An 18,869-nucleotide genomic window follows, 5' to 3' on the forward strand; every position below is an offset into this window, starting at 1 on the left:
TGGGAAAACCCTGACGCAAGGGTGAGGCGACTTGGACGTGTTCACCATTAGGACTATCTCCAGGAGGGACATTGGTGTGGGTGAAGATTAGGGAGTCCCACGCCGTGCGTACCTGTGCACGCTACTAGTATTGTAACATTATACTAGAGCGAGAAGAGAGACCCCTGGTGGTAGTTTTGATCTACACGTGTACATTGACGTCATGGGATAGCCAAGGGGGGTACCTGACAAGTTTTAAAAATTAGAGACCAAGTTAAAACTAGATTCGAGTCCACTTTCCTGATCATTAGGGTAAATAAATGTTGACTGGATTAATTATGTTTATTATAATTAGCAGTGGTTTATAAATTATACTAGAGACGCCTTATAGGGACTAGTCGACCAATAGGACCTACCTCGACTATGACTTTTTTAAAAATAGAATGGCCTTAGAGACGACTTTAGCTAAAAAGGGGAGTGTCTGAAAGATGATAGGGGAGACTTGTCATACCTACATCCTAGACGACACGTGACCCACGGGTAAAGACGCAGTTGCCATTAAGAAGCTGACCGCACTAACTAAAAAGAGCTAACTTTTGGGACCAGCACTCGCCATGGATGAGCGGGTGGTAAAGGATCCTGGCACAGACGGGCGTCGCTGTTGTATGTGAACTGATGGTTACCTTTTCTGTTCTAGTCCGCTGTGTTATCCCCTGTGTCAGAGAGACCTGTGAAACTGATGCTGGAAAAGCCGCTCCCATCATGAGTTTGCTGGATGCATCCCCAGAAGGAGTGGACAAGTCCTACACCCCCTTGAAGACCCTAAAACGAACCTTCAACGCGCTCCGGTTATAGGCTCATGCGCAGAAGACTGTGAAAATTAGATAAAGAATTAGAGGATAGACATTTTAAGGGGGGATTGTGATAGACATGATAATTATTTAGTATAAAATGTCTATCGCTATTTGTATATAACCCAAATGTATTTTGCTATTGTAATGACTTTCAGCTCTGAGGAGTTCAAAGGACACACACAATCTAATCATGGTATTTGCTAGCCAATGGATGGGTGATGTATTTGCTCTAAATACATCGAAGTTGCTCAACCAGTTTCTAAGAAGTTAAAGGGCCATAGTGTCGTGTATATCCTGTGTGTTTACCTAGGCCCCCTTCCACTCTTCAAACACAAGCTAGTTAAACACATCTTGTCAACTACACAGAATTCCTTAAGGTTGTCTGCATGCTAAAGAATACAAAGTCCATACTATGGCGGACGTGAGAGAGGGTGGGCAGAGAGGTGGGCAGAGAGGTGGGGGATTCTGTATGATCCGACAAATGAGAATCCTATATGTTACTGATGTAACCTGTTGCACGCCCATTGTGTGTCTGTACAATAAAAGGCCCTGTCTGGCTGTTTCTGGACGGAGAGCCATTTTTAACATGAGATTCATACCTTGTGTTTGACTTGGTCAGTGTGCGCATACTGCTTCCACACAATTTGGAAAGCGACAAAATACCCCAAAGCCTGCTGGAGAAAACCGTAATCCAGCACAAACTGGACAATATACTTAGTCACTCCATGTTCAAGTAAGTGCTGATGGTGGGGTGAGGTCACTAATCAACGCTTCTGAGGGTGCAGGAGAAAGGTTTTCTTCCACTCTTTACTCCCTGGCCTTGTGTTTTAAGGTATATACTGTGAGACAGTCCTTCAGGGGGTGGGGGCGACACAGACACTCTGGACTAGACAGTTGATTAACTTAGTTCAGTTTATTTCAGAAGACAAACAGAAAAGTCAATTTCAGCATAATAAACGGAAAAGGTGCACCACGTAGGGTGCTCAGGTCCACACAGCAGGATGTTGCTCTCTCTCCTCAGCTTGTCAGACACTGACTCCCTGGAGCTGCAGTCTTTTATGCTCCAGTAACAGGGTCAGTGCCTACAGCTGAGCTTCCTGAGAACTAGGGAGAAGTAGTGGACTGGACCGCCACCCTATCCAGACTAAGAGCCTGGGAGGAAGATATACACCATCCACAACTTCACCCTTTAACTGCCTACAATACATAGATGATAAGCAGCAAATACATAACCTAAGGCAGCCTGTGCACAGTCAGATTTGCATTGCAGAATCTGGAGCGGACATCCACCTCTGGATTCCGCAGCAAATACCTGACATAGCAAACTATGGAAAAGCGGATTTTCCTGCCCACAAGCGGAAATCAATTGTGATTTTCTGCTCGCGGAAGAAAAATCGTAGCATGCTCTATTTCTAGGCAGATTCCACATGGACGGTTTCCAGTGAAGTAAATGGAAGCTGTCCAACCAGCGGCCCTTCCGAAATCATCATTGCGAAAAGTTGTGGGATCTGCGTCACCGCCTAGTGACAGCACGGCATTATCTGTATTGCACATGTACACCGGCATGCTGGCCGGCACATGCTCAATAAAGATAAGACGAATCTGCACAGGTATGCAGGGGTCACTGGCTGAGCACAGGGTCAGATTCCGCTGCCAGACTCCGCATGCAGAATCCGACCCAGTGGTGTGCAGGTGGCCTAAAGGGGTTGTCCAAGACAATTATTTTTTTCTTATAAACAAGTTCCTCATGCCATTAAATAATAAACAGTTATACTATATACTCACCTCTCCTAGCTCCCTGCATCTCCCATGATGACAGTTCTGGTCTCGCAAGTAATGTCATGTTTATAGGCTGCAACAGCCTGTTAATGGGATGTCAGATGGGACGATATACGGTGTGCCTCTCTGCAGAGGAGGCTGGAAGAGCCAGGAGCAGTGCACTGAGCTCCCGCCCCCTCTCTGCCCCTCGTCACTATTTGCAATGGGAGGGGGCAGGATGAGGGGGGGGCAAGTTCCGGAACTTAGCCACACACCCTACCATTGTAAATAGTGGTGAGGGGCGGAGAGGGGGCGGAGCTCAGTGCACAGCTCCAGGATCTTCCAGCCTCCTCCCCCTGCGTGAAAACCCGTCCGATATACGGTCGTCTGAATAAGCCCTTAATGATAAATACTTAAAACCAGGGCACTAATGCACACATACACCTCACATCAAACCAAAATGAATTGGAAATAGATGCGGGAGTACAAGACACCACAAACAACACGAAACAAATAGTTTCCTGCACCCCACAAGGGGTACCCAGTGTAAGATTCTATTCAGGAATAACTTGATACCTGGTTGATGGTCACGGCCAGCTATAGAATATTTTGGATAGGTCTAAGCTTAATTACTAAGATTTCCTAAAGTACATATTGATGCATATTTGTACCTGGAAGACCCAAGGGGAATGTTTTATTAAAATTGTGGTATGAAAACCCCACTCACAGTCATTACTACCTCAATATTAGTTCTTCACTATTGAAGAACTATTGATTTCATTTCAGATTCAGTATTTAATCAATTAGTCGGTTCTACATGTTTCCTTGCATATAATGCAGTTCATCAGGAACCTTTTCAAAATAATCACTCAATGATAGAAACATGAGATGGTAGTATTTGTAACCAAAATAGATGGCATATGATGCCCTGGAGCAAATACTCCGAAACTAGAATGTCAGGAGCATCTTTTGTTGATAGTAACCCAAGTGCACTAGTATGAAGACTTAATGTCTAAGATCGCAACAGATGATGGCATGTATGAGTAACTACTGACTAGCAACCGACGGCCACAAGATATTATACCCGTCAGATATAGAGTCAGTGGTGAACAAAAGGGGGTTGGATTATTTGCATGCCAGCTAATTGTGCAGTGCAGCTACAAACAAGTATATTCTGTTAGTTGCATCACACAGATCTAGATATCACTCCTTTTAGAGGAATTCAATTACACTGCACTAGCTTTATAGCGGACTACTGTCCCTACAGCATTCTGCAATATGCCATTTAGGCTCAGGCTAGATCACCCTTCCTATCCACTGTCTCTTTAAGGATGCATGGAAAAACAATAAACAGATGCGTGGCATTCAGCCCCGATAGTGGTCCGTCAGCACCATTCAGTTCATATGTGTGGACTATGTTGTCTGCAGTCACCCCTCCCCCAATCCTGGGTTGAGTGGCTGCAAATTAGTTTGCACTGAACATTTAGTTCCCTCATATTGTAATCTGGCATTCTGCATGCTACTAGAGGATATGGTGATTGAGCCTGCCAAGCAGTATCAGGTGATGCGTATTTGGCTTCCTTTTTCTGTGAGTTATGTCTTTGTACATTTTTTCTCTCACCTCTGTGATTTTTTTTAGCGATCAGTGAGATGGCGTAGATTCTGACGTACGCGTGGTGGCCTTGCTACAGCCTGTCAGCTTACATGTTTTGGCCAAAATGAAAACTAAAGCCTGGTTTAGACACAACGATTATCGCTCAAAAGATGTCTTTTGAGCGACAATCGTTGTGTGCATTTAAAGGGCAAGTTGATTGCTCAAACGTTGAGTGATCACCTTGCTCTCCAAGTGGGGTTTGCAGAAAACTGCATCCAGCTGTTCTCTGCTCAGAGTGCTCAGCTGGTACACAGTTGAGCACACCAAGCGGGCTATGCAGAAGACAAGCAGGGCCGCTTGTCTTCTGCATCCAGCTGTTCTCTGCTCGGAGCGCTCAGCTGCTACACAGCTGAGCACTCGGAGCGGGGTATGCAGAACACAGCTGGACCGCTCCATCCCCATCCCTCCCATTGCAAATAATGGCCAGGGGCGGGAGCTCAGAGCACTGCTCCCGACTCTTCCAGCCTTCTCCTCCTGCAGAGAGGGACAGCGTATATCGGCCAGACGTGAAAACCCGGCTGATATATGGTCGTCTGAAGCCACCCTTAATGCGGATTTTGACTCAAATCCACAGAATACTTCACCCCTTCAACTGAAAGGGTGAAATCCGTGGCTAATCTAGTTCACAATCCACATCAGATGCATATTTTAGTGTGGACCAAAATCCGCCATTGTTTTATGCAATTGTTTTTCAGTTTTTTAGTCTTATAAAAAAGCTGATCCATAACACACTTGCGAATATTCATTACTCATAGCGCCAACATATTCCGCAGCGCTTACATAGACGGGGGATACAGAAAGACAAAAGTACAAAAATTACAGAACCACGGTTACATAGTAATCAGTTGATGGAAACAGTAGGGGTGCGGGTCCTGCTCCAACGAGCTTACATACTACAGATAATGGGGTGATACAGAAGGTAAAGGGGCTGGAGATGTGCACGGTATGGCGAGGTGGAGAGTGAGGGGTGATATACACATAGACAATGGTCAGACTTAAGCCGTATAGTGGCTCAATCGGTAAGCCATGATATGGCTAATGTCTATGTGTATAGCATCCCTCACTCTCCACCTCACCATACCGTGCACATCTCCAGCCCCTTTACCTCCTGTATCACCCGATTATCTGTAGTATGTAAGCTCCTTGGAGCAGGACCCTCACCCCTATTGTCTCGATCAACTGATTACTATGTAACCGTGGTTTTGTTTCTGTGTCCTCCCCCCCCCCCCCCCCCCGTCTTGTAAGCACTGCGGAATATGTTGGCGCTAAATAAATAAAGGTTATTATTATTTCTCTCCTCTAAAAACAGAGCAGAGAGAAGGGAGCCCTAAACTGACCCTAAGGCCCCGTGCACACAGCAGAGATGGATCGGATGGTTCGCACGGCTCGCTGTCGGGCATGTGCAGTAAAGATTTTTTTTTTTAAACACCTGCTTTTCTGGCGACCTTTCCACAGTTATATTGAGGAATGGCTGCGGATCAGACGGCTTCTATTGACTTCAATGGAAGCCATCTGCATGGAATCCACGGAAAAATGGAGCACACTGCGATTTTTCCTCCGCTGGCAGAGACCAAGTTTGGTTTCCGCTCGTGTGCAGAAAGAATCAATTTACCATAGCATGCTGTGGGTGGCATTTGCTGCGGATGCACGGTACAGACGCCCACCACGGATTCCGCAGCAAATGTCCGTCCGTGGGCAGGAGCCGTAACAGCGTGGTGACAGCAGCATGGACATCTGGAGGCAACTATTTTTTTTTGCCACAAATCTGACCCTTTTGCAAAAGGAAACCTGTTTGGGGGCGGTTTCACTTGCAGTTTTTTAATGCAGTTTCGTTTTGGGGGCCACGGTACTTTTCCAAATCTCTCCCCCCTTAAAAACAACTGCAAAAAGGGCTAGAAAGCCTCAAACACATCTGCCAACAGGTAAAGGGCGGCTCAGTCCCAACGTCTGCCCGGCATGAGGTTTCTGACATTCTAGGGCCGCTGATCGCGATACGAGATCTCTGTTCCGATAGGGACGTGTTCTGAGTTTATTATTGCCAGTCTGCAGACATACAATCCAGTGTCGCGACTATCGCGATTTCCTAGCTAGGGAGCCGAAGGGCAAGGCGAGCCTGCAGCCGACAAGGCGCGATCCCATCACCTCACTGCGACCGTCAGCCCCTGTCCCGCCCCGCCGTCTCCCTCCACTGCCCGTCAGCCCCTCTCCCTCCTCCGGCTCTCGCTCCTCCCCACAAGGATTGAGGAAGTAATGTCGGAGTCTTGTAGTTCTGATGAGTGACAGAGCCGCCGCTGACTGCCGAGACCCCGAGGAGGAGACGGCCGGAGGGGGCGGTAAGGGACAGGTCAGTCTGGGGACACATGGTGCACGGCTGCTGGTGGAGGGGACATGCACTGCCACTAACTGTCGCAGCAACAGGTAGGGCTCCTGCAAGGGTTGCACACTGACTCCCTAGTACAGAGCCCTGGAGGACTGGGTGGTCAGACTGGCACTTTGTACATAGAAGCTGGCATCTTTCATTAGGTAATCCATCGCTGTGGTCCCTTAGTGCAGCGCTATAGGGGCTCACGTGTTGCTATATGGGCTCAATAGACTGCACCATATATAGGAGCCGGTAGCTGCGCTCTGTCACCCCACTCCCCCTTGTTCATCATTATATGATTAAAGAGCAAGGATGGACAATTAGCAAATTTTATGCCCAAATGAACACTGATCAACTAAATAAAAGGGGTTCTCCCACTTCTAGCCGCTTTCAGACAGCTCCGTACAATGCACAGTGGCCCAGATTGGTACTGAAGGCTAAATCCCATTGAAGTGAATGGGACTCAGCCTGCAATACCGACCCGTGCCACTGTGCATTGTACAGAGCTGTCTTAGAAGTGGGGAACCCCTTTGAAGGTGCTATAACTTGAGCGCTAGGTCACGGGATTTAGCAGTAATTGTTGGACTGCACTTGTAAGTTCTGCCCTGTGATTATCTGGAAACCGTGAGCTCTAAACAAGTCGATCAACTCAGTTGCAGATGTTCCACGTGGGTGACCCATGCGCATTCCACAAATCAAATTGTCCCATGGACATTGGGCCGCAGACAGGCTGAATAGGTCAGGGGTAGTAGAGTTTTTCAGCCAGGATGCCTTCACATGAGCAGAACTATTTAGCAAAATGAATTCAGTAACTCAACTTGGGCCTCTTTCACACAAGTGTTGTGTTCTTCTGCTGGCCGCATCGTGGCCGAAAAACGCATGAGCAAGGAAAAATAGCCATTCACATGGCTGGGTGCAGCGTATATAAGCCACATCTCGGAATTTCTTTGATCTGCACAAATCCTCTGAATTACGTCTAATTCCTACATAAAGCCGGCAATAATGTTTTAGCTGGCCGCTGCTAAACTCCCTCCTCCCTTTTTTGGCAGCCTATGGGAGCCCCCCACGTATATCGGACGAAAGATAGGGCAAGACCTTTTTTTCCAGTCGTGTATAACATTGACCGCCGTATTCAGCACCGATGTCCCATCTTTGCCGGCCAGGCATTTTTATGTAAAAAGTGGCCATCTGAATGAATGCATTGGAATCCCGTGCTTCTGATGGTCGCGGTTTTTATCGTGGCTAAATTAGCTGTGTAAAAACGCTCGTGTGAAAGAGGCCTAAATCTGCAGCTGCGCAATTGTTTTCCAATACCCACATGTCTACATGCAGACTTTTTGCATCTTTCATTGCGCCTTGCGAATAATTCCACTCGTGTGAAAGCTCCCCAAGGGGTTCCTAAATACCCCATCTATTTGCTGTGGCCCAGACCTACAAGTCTTATCAAACGGCAGCGTGCCCCCATCCTTGGTATTTGTGTTTTGAGGAACAGGCAGTACAAATACAACATGCAGAAGTGTGACCTCGTCCGGCCACTGCAGCAGCGCTGGAGGAAATTCCTCGAACCATTTCTTTGAAAAGGACTTAAAAACAAAGTTTGCAGTAAAGCTTTAGTATTACAACATGTTATTGCTTGCTCTGGTGTCCTCTGCGGTTGTAATGTGGAAGTATCCGGCCTGGGCAAATATTTACTCTGCACATTATTTCTGTATGTAAATAAATGTAACAAAGTTGTAAAGACTGTTTTCCAGCTAGGGTGATACTCGCTACATTAGAGGGCTGATGTATCATGCAGGTGTCCGTAGTGCCATGCCACCAGCTGAACTGCAGTGCTGATGATACATGGTCTTCATATAGTTACCGCTCTGTAATTCTGTGTCTCAGCAGTCATATTGTCCGTACTGTACGTAGCTTGTAGGACACATCTACAGCACAACTGTCTTAGTAAGCACATTAGCATTGCAGGGCATTTCCTTAGTAAAGCTGGAATGAATTATGAAGCAATATATCAGTCGGCACAAAAAGAAGCTCGAGGAGAGAGAAAACTCTTACTACAAAGCATTCCAGCTCTTTACAGTCTAACTTAGTTTGCATCCGTGAGGCGTTAATGTGGGTGGTTAACAGTGTAGGGTTACAAACAAGAGGGTTACGATTGTGTTTATCAACACAACCTATTTAACAAAACCGAGCTGATATATGGTCGTCTAAATAAGCCCTTAGGCTGCCTGTCCACAGGCGTTGCGTTATCCCACGGCAGATCTCCGCCGCGGAAGCCGCCAACGGGGAGCAGGAGCCAGCTGACGGAGCTCCGCAGTGAGCCTGTCTGACAACTAGGCTCACCGCGGAGAATCACGGCAATTGGCGGCATGCTGCGATTTGCCGCCTGCGAGCGGAGAATCGCTATGATTTTCTGCTCGTGGACAGGGGGGGGCTGCGCTTTCCATAGCAATGTGTTGCTATGGAAAGCATTCACTGCGTTCCCCGCGGCCGGATTATCGCAGCGGGGAACGCAATGCAAAGACACCCATGGATAGGCAGCCTTATAATGGCTAACAAAAATACATTATGGTATTGCAAGCTGTTGAACCTCCTCAGGGTCCCTCTACAAGCATAATGAAATAGATCCGAACAAGCGTGTGCGTGTGTGTGTGTATATATGTGTATATATATATATATAATGTGTGTGTAACAAGGCACAGTCATGGATGTGATTAATTTGCACTTGATACTACAAACAGAATGTGTAAAGAAATGTAAGAGGTTTGAAAGCTTGCTATAACATCATGTATTTTTGTTAGCCATTAAAAGATATCATATCTACAAGATTACTTGCTTTCTCTCACTGGGAACAATCACACTTTGCTATACTGGCTAACACGGTACCAAACTTTTTTTTCAAAATTTTCCTTTTCACACGTGGAACACTAATTTTACTATCTCAGTAATACTGCTTTAAAAAAAATACAGTAAAATAAGCATTTTTCTTAGAATCAAAAATCATGAATAAATGTAAGTCTGTGTTTTATGCTCTTCTACTATTTTCCCCTTAAAGGGAACCTGTCACTGGGTTCATGCTGCGTAAACCATGAGCAGCATGAAGTCAGGACAGGTATGCCCATTACTGTGGCTTCTCCGAATAAATGTACTTTAAAGATTGACCCAGAACTGAGCTCCAAGTCAGAGGAGGGGTCACGCCTGCCTCCTCTCCCTGCAGCCTGCTGATAAAGGGCTCACTCCCTTTTGGTGTGTAGGGAGAGATCTGTAGGCTGGGAGTGGTCTGTGCGGCCCACCTCTCTGACTCGGAGCTCCGTTTTTGAGTCAAACTTTAAAGTGTGTTTATTCTGACACACAGCAGAGTTTCAAAATAATACACACATGGGGGCAATGGGCATACCTGTCCTGGGTTCATGCCGCCTCCGTTTTGGGCAGTATGAAGCTGGTGATGGGTTCCCTTTTATGGGAGTGCATCACTTAAAATTGTTTTGCTTATTAAAACCAGATGGTGAAAGACTTAGCATTTTTCTAATCTGTTTCTAATTTCTGATTTGTAGATTTTTTTTCATTCTATTGTCTGTACATGACTATGGGGGCATCTATCCTGCCTTTGTTGCAAAGCTATGCTTTGCAGCAGTTTTTGGAAATATGCTTTACAGCAGCCTCATGTGCCATTTACATAATGGACAGGAGCTTACTCATTGCTTCTATGGGAGACAGTTCGAGGCATGTTCTGTGACTTGTGCAGAGGTCATTGTGCAGGAAGGGACAGGAGGTAAGCTGTGACTATCACCTACTGTGAATGGGGATCCTGTATTATCTATATATAGGTCTCGCAATTGATTGTAATCCTGCCTGTAATGTTAAGAGTTTTCTCTAAAGGCCCATTTACACGTAACGATTATCACTCAAAATTTGTTCAAATGACAGAAAATGAGCGATAATCATTACATGTAAGCACAGGCATCGTGCACTTTTTGTTTGATGATTTAAGGCTGGGTTCACACGGGGCGGATTTGCTGCGGAAATTCCGTCCTGAATTTCGCCACGGCAAATCCGCCTGTGGCCGCTAATCCCGGGATTAGCCAGCCATGTGGACGAGATTTCTCAAACCTGGCAGAAGCCGGCACTACGGCGCGGATTCGCCGGCCGCAGCATGTTCATTTTTTTTCTTCTTTCGCTGCGGCCTTGCTCTCCTCTATGGGAGCGCTGGCCGCAGCGGAAGAGCGAGCGGCCAGGCCGCTTCAAAACCCGTGGCTAAGTGCCGGCAATTTTTGAGCGCTGTCTGCTCTATTTTTGTGCAGTTTTAGCGCTTTTTAATGCACCTCATCACCTGCCACAATGATGGTGTGCGTTAAACACTGTCAAACGTTGTAGTATGCGTTCGAAAACACTGTGTGAAATTGTGGTTTCGGCCACGGCCTAAGTGCTAAACTGTTATTAGGCTTGGTGGTCATTGTGAAAACTGCAGGATTTTAGGTTTATTTAAAGATAGATCATGCCATCAAAAATGTAAAAAAATTACTAAACATTCTTATTAAATGACGATTTATACAGTAGGTAATTTTCGGATGACTCATTCTATTTAATATCTATTCCAGAAATAGCTGGTGGACTACAGTTATTCCTCTGAATGGCTTCTGTGTTAAGGGTGAGATCTGCTGCAGATCTGCGTCAAAATCGACACCAAATCTGCTGCATGTGAAAGCGCCCTCAATATTGCACTGCCCGTTGCAGGAGAAATACCTAACTGGCCATGGCTTCTCTTGGCAGAGTCAGCACCTGCAAGAGGTGGTCTCTGATGTGACAATTCCTCTAAGAAATGGCAGGATAGAAAAAGTGAAGGTCTTCATAGACAATGTCCTGTAGAAGTCTTGCCGCACAGCAGCTCAGTGGTAAAGTGTCAGCTAGAGACTATTGCGCCACTAATAGCATGTGGGCACAGTTGCCTTGCCCACGTGATGAGTTGCTGGAGTACTGATGCCAGTTATAGCTAACAGTGGAGATCTGAAAAAATCTATACCAGTATATGGCTGATTAACTTAGGAAAGTATAGTACAATACATGGAATCGTAAAAAGTTTTCATGCTAGTGGTTTTGTCATAGAGTTTAGAAATACGTGGACCAGTGACCTGCTTGATGCCATCTTTTTGGGCTCTGGCAGTGCGACTCCTGTCCCTTCTCCCGCTGAGTTGATGCCCTATTACAACCCTGAGTAATAACCTGTGTCTTGGTATCTGCTCCATTTTCTTAAGGCTGTGGTGGTAGACACAGTAAACCTGCTTGTGATGGCATAGATGGATGTGCTATACTGGAGGAGCAGGACTACCTGTAGAACCTGATACCACCTCATGTTCCAGTTGTGACTAGGAAAACACAAAACTAGAGAAGAACCAGTACAGAAGGATAAGAAGAGCGAAACTGTCTGTGGCCAACACCTGCAAAACCATTCCTTTTTTGGGAGTGTCTTGCTGTTGCCTCTCTGGCGCACCTCTTATCACTTTAATTTGCACCAAAGGTGGTGAAATTGATTCACAATCTCTAATGCTTCCTAATTCTTTCGGCTGATGCTCTGCCCAACTGCAACTGCCAATAGTCGTACGATCTTGATGACCTTATCCACAAAATCACGCGGCCACTGGCTGCTGCGGCTGGGTGTCCCAACTTTCCACCGATGACAGATATAGAGGGAGAAGGAGAAGTATCAAGCTGTTGGATTTCAACATGCTCAATCCTTCTCAGGGGAAATAAGTTGTCATCAGAAGTCTGACAGCAGTTTACTCCACACTTCCCATACAGAACATATGCCAGTTTGATCAAGCTGCAAGATCAGGAGGAATAGCTGTCAGCCGATGGCTATCTATGGTGTGTGGCCAGTGTTAGTGGCTCAGCAATACGCACTTTCATAGGCATCAGTCGCAGACAACTCATGCAGTTAGTCAAAATGGAAGATTGCCAACAGCACAGACTTCAAGCCGTATTCAGCTGGACGGGTGTGTGCAAAGCCACAACAGAGGGTCCGATCCAATAAAGCCCCAACACGTAGCATCAATGTAGAAAGCAGAAGTGGCAGCAGCCGTGGTGTAATGAAAAATTCTTTTTATTCCTCTCAACGATTAAAAATGCAACATTTCGACTCTTTTTCAAGCATAGATTAAAAACCAACATGCACACATTTATAAGAACATAACATACAGAATAGATCAATCACCATATGGTGAGTCCATCACATGTAATCGCCCACCTTAACTAGGTCCACCTGTAGCCGGTGTCACCATGGGGAATGAATCCTCCATGTGGCAATGAGCACCGAGGGCCAAACACATAGAAAGAGAGACACCACTGATACCTAAACAAAAGAGTGTTACTCTTAAACGTATGCTGTTTGTGTCGCCCTACAGCCCAATAAGCACACGTATTTCAGCTATTGTGGGAAAACACTGGCCACTTCTTAAAGTGGCAGATAAAGTTGAGGAGTTTTTGGATTCACCAATCATATCATATAGACGATGTCCCAGCTTACATGATAGGCTGGTACATTCATTATTTGCTGTTACCCATGTTTGGGATGCTCGTGTTGTGGGAATTTGATAAAGGGGGATACATTTGATAAACAGGTGCTGCTTTCCACATCAAAGGTCGCTATACCTGCTCTTCATCCTATGTAATATGTTTGATAACTTGTCCGTGTGGTTTACAGTACGTGGGCGAAACCACAGAGGTGAGGAGCCGGATGGTCAAACATAAAAGCACCATTCAAACAAAGAACCTAGACTTGCCAATCCCTCGGCATTTCGAGAATAGGGACGACTGTTAGGTGACAGCCAGCTATACCCAGGAGCGACCACCGATCCGTGAATGGAGGTGGAGCATGCTAGAGATCTCTTCCAGCCACCCACCTGCATTCACTGTGAACGAGCCTATGTTCATGATGATCGTCGTTTAATTTTTATGCCCGCACGATCTGAACAAATGCAGGCATTTACGTTGATTATCGTTCAGATTTGCGCAGTCCAGTGAGAATCTGTTCGATAATCGCTCAGTGTAAAAGGGCCCTTAAACTACATGGAAAGCACCTTTAGTAACTTGGCTGCACCGTCCTGTTATCTGCTGAGCTCGGCAGAATTGACCTGTAAGTTTATTGTGGAATCTGAAAGTAAGATATAAAAGGGGAACTTGTACCCTTCTCAGCGGATACAGCGGTGACAGAAGGTTATGTCTTTCATTTGTTTGCACTCTTTTATTTAGTAAGCTATTACTCCACCATCTGCACCACTAGAGGCCCATTTACATGCAATGATCGATCAGCATTCTTCAAGTTTGGCATGTTGACATTCAGCAAATAACACATTTTGGGGACACAGCATTCTTAAGAAATGCCTGGAAAGAGTGCAAGGATGTTACTGGATATTCTAGTCCTGTAGTTCCACGAAGGCAGGTCATTTTGTGCTAGCTATCAATAAATTAATACAGAAGAAATTGCGTTAATCCCTTTTGCTTTTATGCACTTTACATTACAAGGGTTGCGCCCACGGTCTATCATTTTCTCATTTTACAATTAATATGTATGTATAGCTGCCTTAAAGGGGCTGTGCCATGCTTTAAAGCTAGTTAGTCCCTATCGAAAGGATGGGGAATATCAGATTGGTTTGGGACTGACTGTTGAGACCCCCAACAATTACAATGTTCCCGAAGGACCCGGAATTAATAGCGGCGTCTGGCTGTTGCTCTAAGCATTTCATTATCTCTAATGGAGATAGCCGAGCGCTGGAACTCCTCTGTCTCCAGCAGTCCCATTGAAATAAATGGAGTGGTAGTGTGCATGCTCAACTGAGGGACTTTTCAGACCCCGGTTCACAGGATTGATGGGGGTCCCAGTGGTCAGATCCCCATCGAACAGATACGGCATAACTAGTTTATGGATAGAGGATAACTTTTAATCTTGGCGCAACCAGTGTAAGTGTTCAGATCCCAATCAACAGTGGAGTTGTTTAGTACAGAATGTTCAGAAGTACTTTCTGGGCATCTCTGTATCATCTCTCGGGAAGCATTGTATTCCCTGATTGTCCATCAGGCTTTAATATGGGCTTCTCCCCAGATTGGTGTTATCACTGTCCTCTAGTAGTCCACATTGTTGTGAATGAGCTACAGGGAGCGGCATCGCCCCTTTAACCATTTTTAAACCCCAAATCGGTCTATCCTAGACCCCTCCGTGAACGGGAACGGTTTTCTTTTTTTTAATTATTTAACAAGTAACTGTAATAAATATCAATTAGTTGGGCTCACTCTTTAAAAAGGGTAATCTAGGGGATGAAACACTTAACCTTGAATATGACAAGCGTTTCTCAGTTCCGAACCAACAAGACGTATGAGCATGAATAATTCATCGGAGTGCTGCTGGAAGCTGTAATCTATAGCCATTAGGCACATTCCCTTAGAAGAGTCTGATTTGGTCCTGTTTGTGAAGTAGTGATATCTCTTTGTGCATACTCCATCATTCGTTACTATGACATATTTTCCGTCTTTGCATGTTTTTCTGATCCTTTTAGGTTTTTTTCTCTTTGGGTTGTGGCTCCGGTAACCAGAAGGGCCATGCCCCTTATATACTCTCTAGTGGCCTGTTGTCTTCAGCTTGTAAGGCTGGTGTCACACATAGTCTTTTAAGCAAAAACACAGCGAGTTCAGCTCTTTTTTTGCCACAGGCATTTTTTTTCCTGTCAAAAGCACTATGTCTAGCCGAATACTGTAGGTCAATAGTAAAATATGAAACTACCTACAAACAATGCATTTTGTTTTGGGGGGGGGGGGTGTTCTCATTTTTGGTGTCTTTTTGGGTGCATGATATTTTTTTCAATATTGTAGCATGATGTGGGACTGGCATTTTTTATTTTCTTTTTTGTTTTTCTTTGGTCGCCCATTTCTCATAGAGAAAAAAAAAGGCGTGAACAAAAATACACAGACCTCATCAAAAATTGCATGTGAGTTTTCTGGTTTTTGTTTTCTTCCCAAAAAAGAAAAAAAACTGAAAAAAGATGCTTAAAAAAGGTTGGCAAATGAGCGAAAATCGTTACATGTGAACACGGCCACTGTTCACTTTTCGCCTGAACGATGATATTAAGGTGAGCTTAAAATCCATCATTCAGCCAGAGAGAGATAACACAGACCGCATGGTGTGTGCTTAGCGGGTGCCAGAGATTACTTTGTATTCTGCCGGCAGCCCATACAAATAATTCGGCTGTGTGCAGAGCTCAGTCCACATACTGTGCTCTGCAAACAGCTCCCGGAGGCCCTTTTACAAGCAAATAAAGCTAATAAAGTGTTAATGGACACTAGAGTCCTTTCTTCTGAATGGGGTCATATACATGCTCTACCTCCCTTCCCCCCCCCATCCCCAAGGTGCAGGCGAGTGCGACGCAAGGTTTCCCATTGAAAACAATGGAAAACACTTTCCGATCTTACTTCCCATGAGGGAAAATGCCTCGCATCCGCGGGGAAATCGCACGTTGGCGAATTCGATATCGGGACGAATTTCAGTGGCCAATATTGCACTCAACCATGTGAAATTGGCCTAACTGGGTTGTTAATATTTTCTGTGCTATCTGCTAAGCTCTACCCTGGCTCCTTTCATTGCAAACAGCTGGAGGAGAGGAGAGAAGGGGGAGGGTGTTTAGCAGTCATGCTGCTAAACTCTCTCCCACCTCCTTTCTCCTGCTGCTGTCATTGGCTCCCATAGGAGTCTATGCAGCGGCCGACATACTCCGGGCAGAAAGATAGTTCCAGGACTATCATTGCTGCTTGGAATAAAAGCGCCCTTCACAGTTATAGACTAAAATAATAATTTTTATTAAGATCCTTTTAAAAAGACATGCATGGGCTATAGGACTAACATAACAAAAACACAAAGGGATGTCACAATATCCCTTCACACACAACAATTCCGTATTTTTGGGGGTCAAGAGGTCCTGATGGTAAGTATCAATGACACGATAGTCGGTAATAGTGACACTCTTTGATCTTAACTTATAGTGTGTCTGATCAGTAAATCGGATCAGAAGCAAAGCACAAGTGAGCTGCAAAGCTCTTCACTATGTTGTGTTTGCTAATGTATATAATCAGGGTAGATTCATTCATGAGATCTACAGAAGTGTATATGGACTCATAGAACTTAAATCAGATCACTGTTTATAATCTGAGAAGTACAAACGAGTCCATCAATTTGAGCTCAAGTTCAGGCTCAGTTCGAGCTCGACGCGTTTCCTCACAGGTACGTGGTTCATCAGGAGCAGAGCCTATGTTGGGCTGGCTACTTGTGTCGATGTACACACTACTGTGTTGCGTGATAAGTAGAGATCGCTTATAAAATAGTTAGATAGTTCATTCAACCTCTGACAGTAAGTAGATCACCATACAGATATGGGATCTATTCCGCATTATATGCTGTATTTCAGACAGAGCATTAGAAAAAAGGAAGAAGAGTAAGTGTATTCCTCTGCCTCACTTTTTTCATAAGACGCTACCACTTAATCCTTTGTAGAAAGATATATTTCAAGGTCAATGAGCAAAGGACCGTCTGCTTAACAGATGAGAGTAGTCACCTATCTGGACTGACAGAAGGTGCTCAGATATAGCAGTGGTACCTACAATGCTCAAAGCCAACCAAAGGATAAGGATGCGGCTCATTAGTAGTAGCTATTACAAGCAGTAAAGGCACCTCATGGATATATCAAATCCTATTAGAGGGCCGTTTGCTACAGGTGCATAGCGTAAATGGCACCACAAATGGCAACTATTTTGCGTGCCAGAACAGCCGCAACATAGGTGGAAGACAACCTATATAAGGTATTGTTGAGGCTGATTGGATCAATATTTTTAGCTAGGGGTGCAAATCGCACCAGTTCATCTAATGCCTGTCTGAAAGTTTCAGGATTGAAAGAGAGATAGATCAAATGATAAAGAAAATAAAAAATAAAAAAGATGCAGCGCCTGTGGCTCTGATGGTGATCCAGAGGGATATGAGAAGATCTCAGATTGAGTGCATTATATAGCCCTTAAGGGTACGCCCTTCCGGGAGGGATCCATGAATTGGACCAATCCTGACTAAGGTCAAATAGTCTGGAGGGGTGGTCTTAGGCTATTCATACAATTAGTCCCATAATAGATTGTTTAACAAGCTGGGAGAGACAAAAGATAAAGCTACCGATAGGGCCCTTCTCTGGCCAGAAAATGGTGCTCTGCGATCGCTGTATATAGTAGCCGATTGCTTATAAATAGATATCGCCGCATAGAAAATACTGGCACAACACTCCCGGGTTCAAATGCGCATGCGCGGGCGCCGCGATGACGTCATTACGCTTGTGAAAAGACGCCACCGCATAGGGAATACTAGCACACTTCCAGATTTAAATGCGCATGCGCGGGCGCCGCGATGACGTCATTACGCATGTTATGCCTTCCATGCGTTCCACTGTGCCATAAGGACGCCTGGAATAGAGTAACCGTGTCGTTTATCGGTTGCCAGGCAATGTAGATGCACGTCATCATGCACAGTGCGTGGTGTGTGCATTCCATATGATGCAATGACGCGTCCAGTGGAACAGTGCCGCGCTTACTTAGTTGCTAAGCAACAGCGGTAAACAGACCGGCGGTTCTATATATAGATTCGTTTGACAGTATCGTAGCATCAGTAATATATGGAGGTTGGTAGCAGTAGGCGGACCAGCGATATTATTGTAGAGTAGATTTACAGCATCGCTGCACCAATGATATATAAAGGTAATTCATATATAAATGAATTTATATCGGTAGATAGATCAGCAGTGCTCTTTATAGAATAGATTTACAGCATCAGAGTACCAGTGGTATATAGAGATAGTATAGATAGTTATTAATTAGCTGCATATCTATATGCACTGCATGAATATTCTGTAATTTTTCTCCCATAACAGATTATGATATTAGATCTTTTATCATAAATATGAAATTAGTAAATAGCTAATAAATATCTGATAGTTTGACTGTATAATAACATTAATTATCGGATTTTTTATGGGTCAGTATAGATACGGGACGTATATTGTGACCTAAGACAATCAAATATCATAGATGAGGATCACAAAGACTGGTAGTCGGAGGATTTGGTGCGATGAAATAACATTATTCGTCTGAGATACGAAGATTTCGTCCTTCCTTTGAAGGTTAGATGCAGCTAAGTCGGTGTTTTGCTGAGGAGAACATTACTTGGAAGCTGGTTTGGTCACGACTTTATAGA

The 18,869-nt window shown here is 44.9% G+C and overlaps 1 protein-coding gene across 5 annotated transcripts in view; it reads left to right on the forward strand.

Moving 5' to 3' along the window:
• The first annotated feature begins 6,489 nt into the window (after window positions 1-6,489).
• LRRK1 (leucine rich repeat kinase 1) overlaps window positions 6,490-18,869 on the forward strand; it is a 129,138-nt gene continuing 116,758 nt past the window's right edge. For 3 of the 5 annotated variants that reach the window (XM_066592869.1, XM_066592873.1, XM_066592872.1), the window contains exon 1: window positions 6,490-6,589. The gene's annotated coding sequence lies outside the window, so the exon portion shown is untranslated. The other 2 variants (XM_066592870.1, XM_066592871.1) reach the window with 2 other exon arrangements.

Source organism: Eleutherodactylus coqui, chromosome 2 (assembly GCF_035609145.1).
Source record: "Eleutherodactylus coqui strain aEleCoq1 chromosome 2, aEleCoq1.hap1, whole genome shotgun sequence".
Lineage (NCBI taxonomy): Eukaryota > Metazoa > Chordata > Amphibia > Anura > Eleutherodactylidae > Eleutherodactylus > Eleutherodactylus coqui.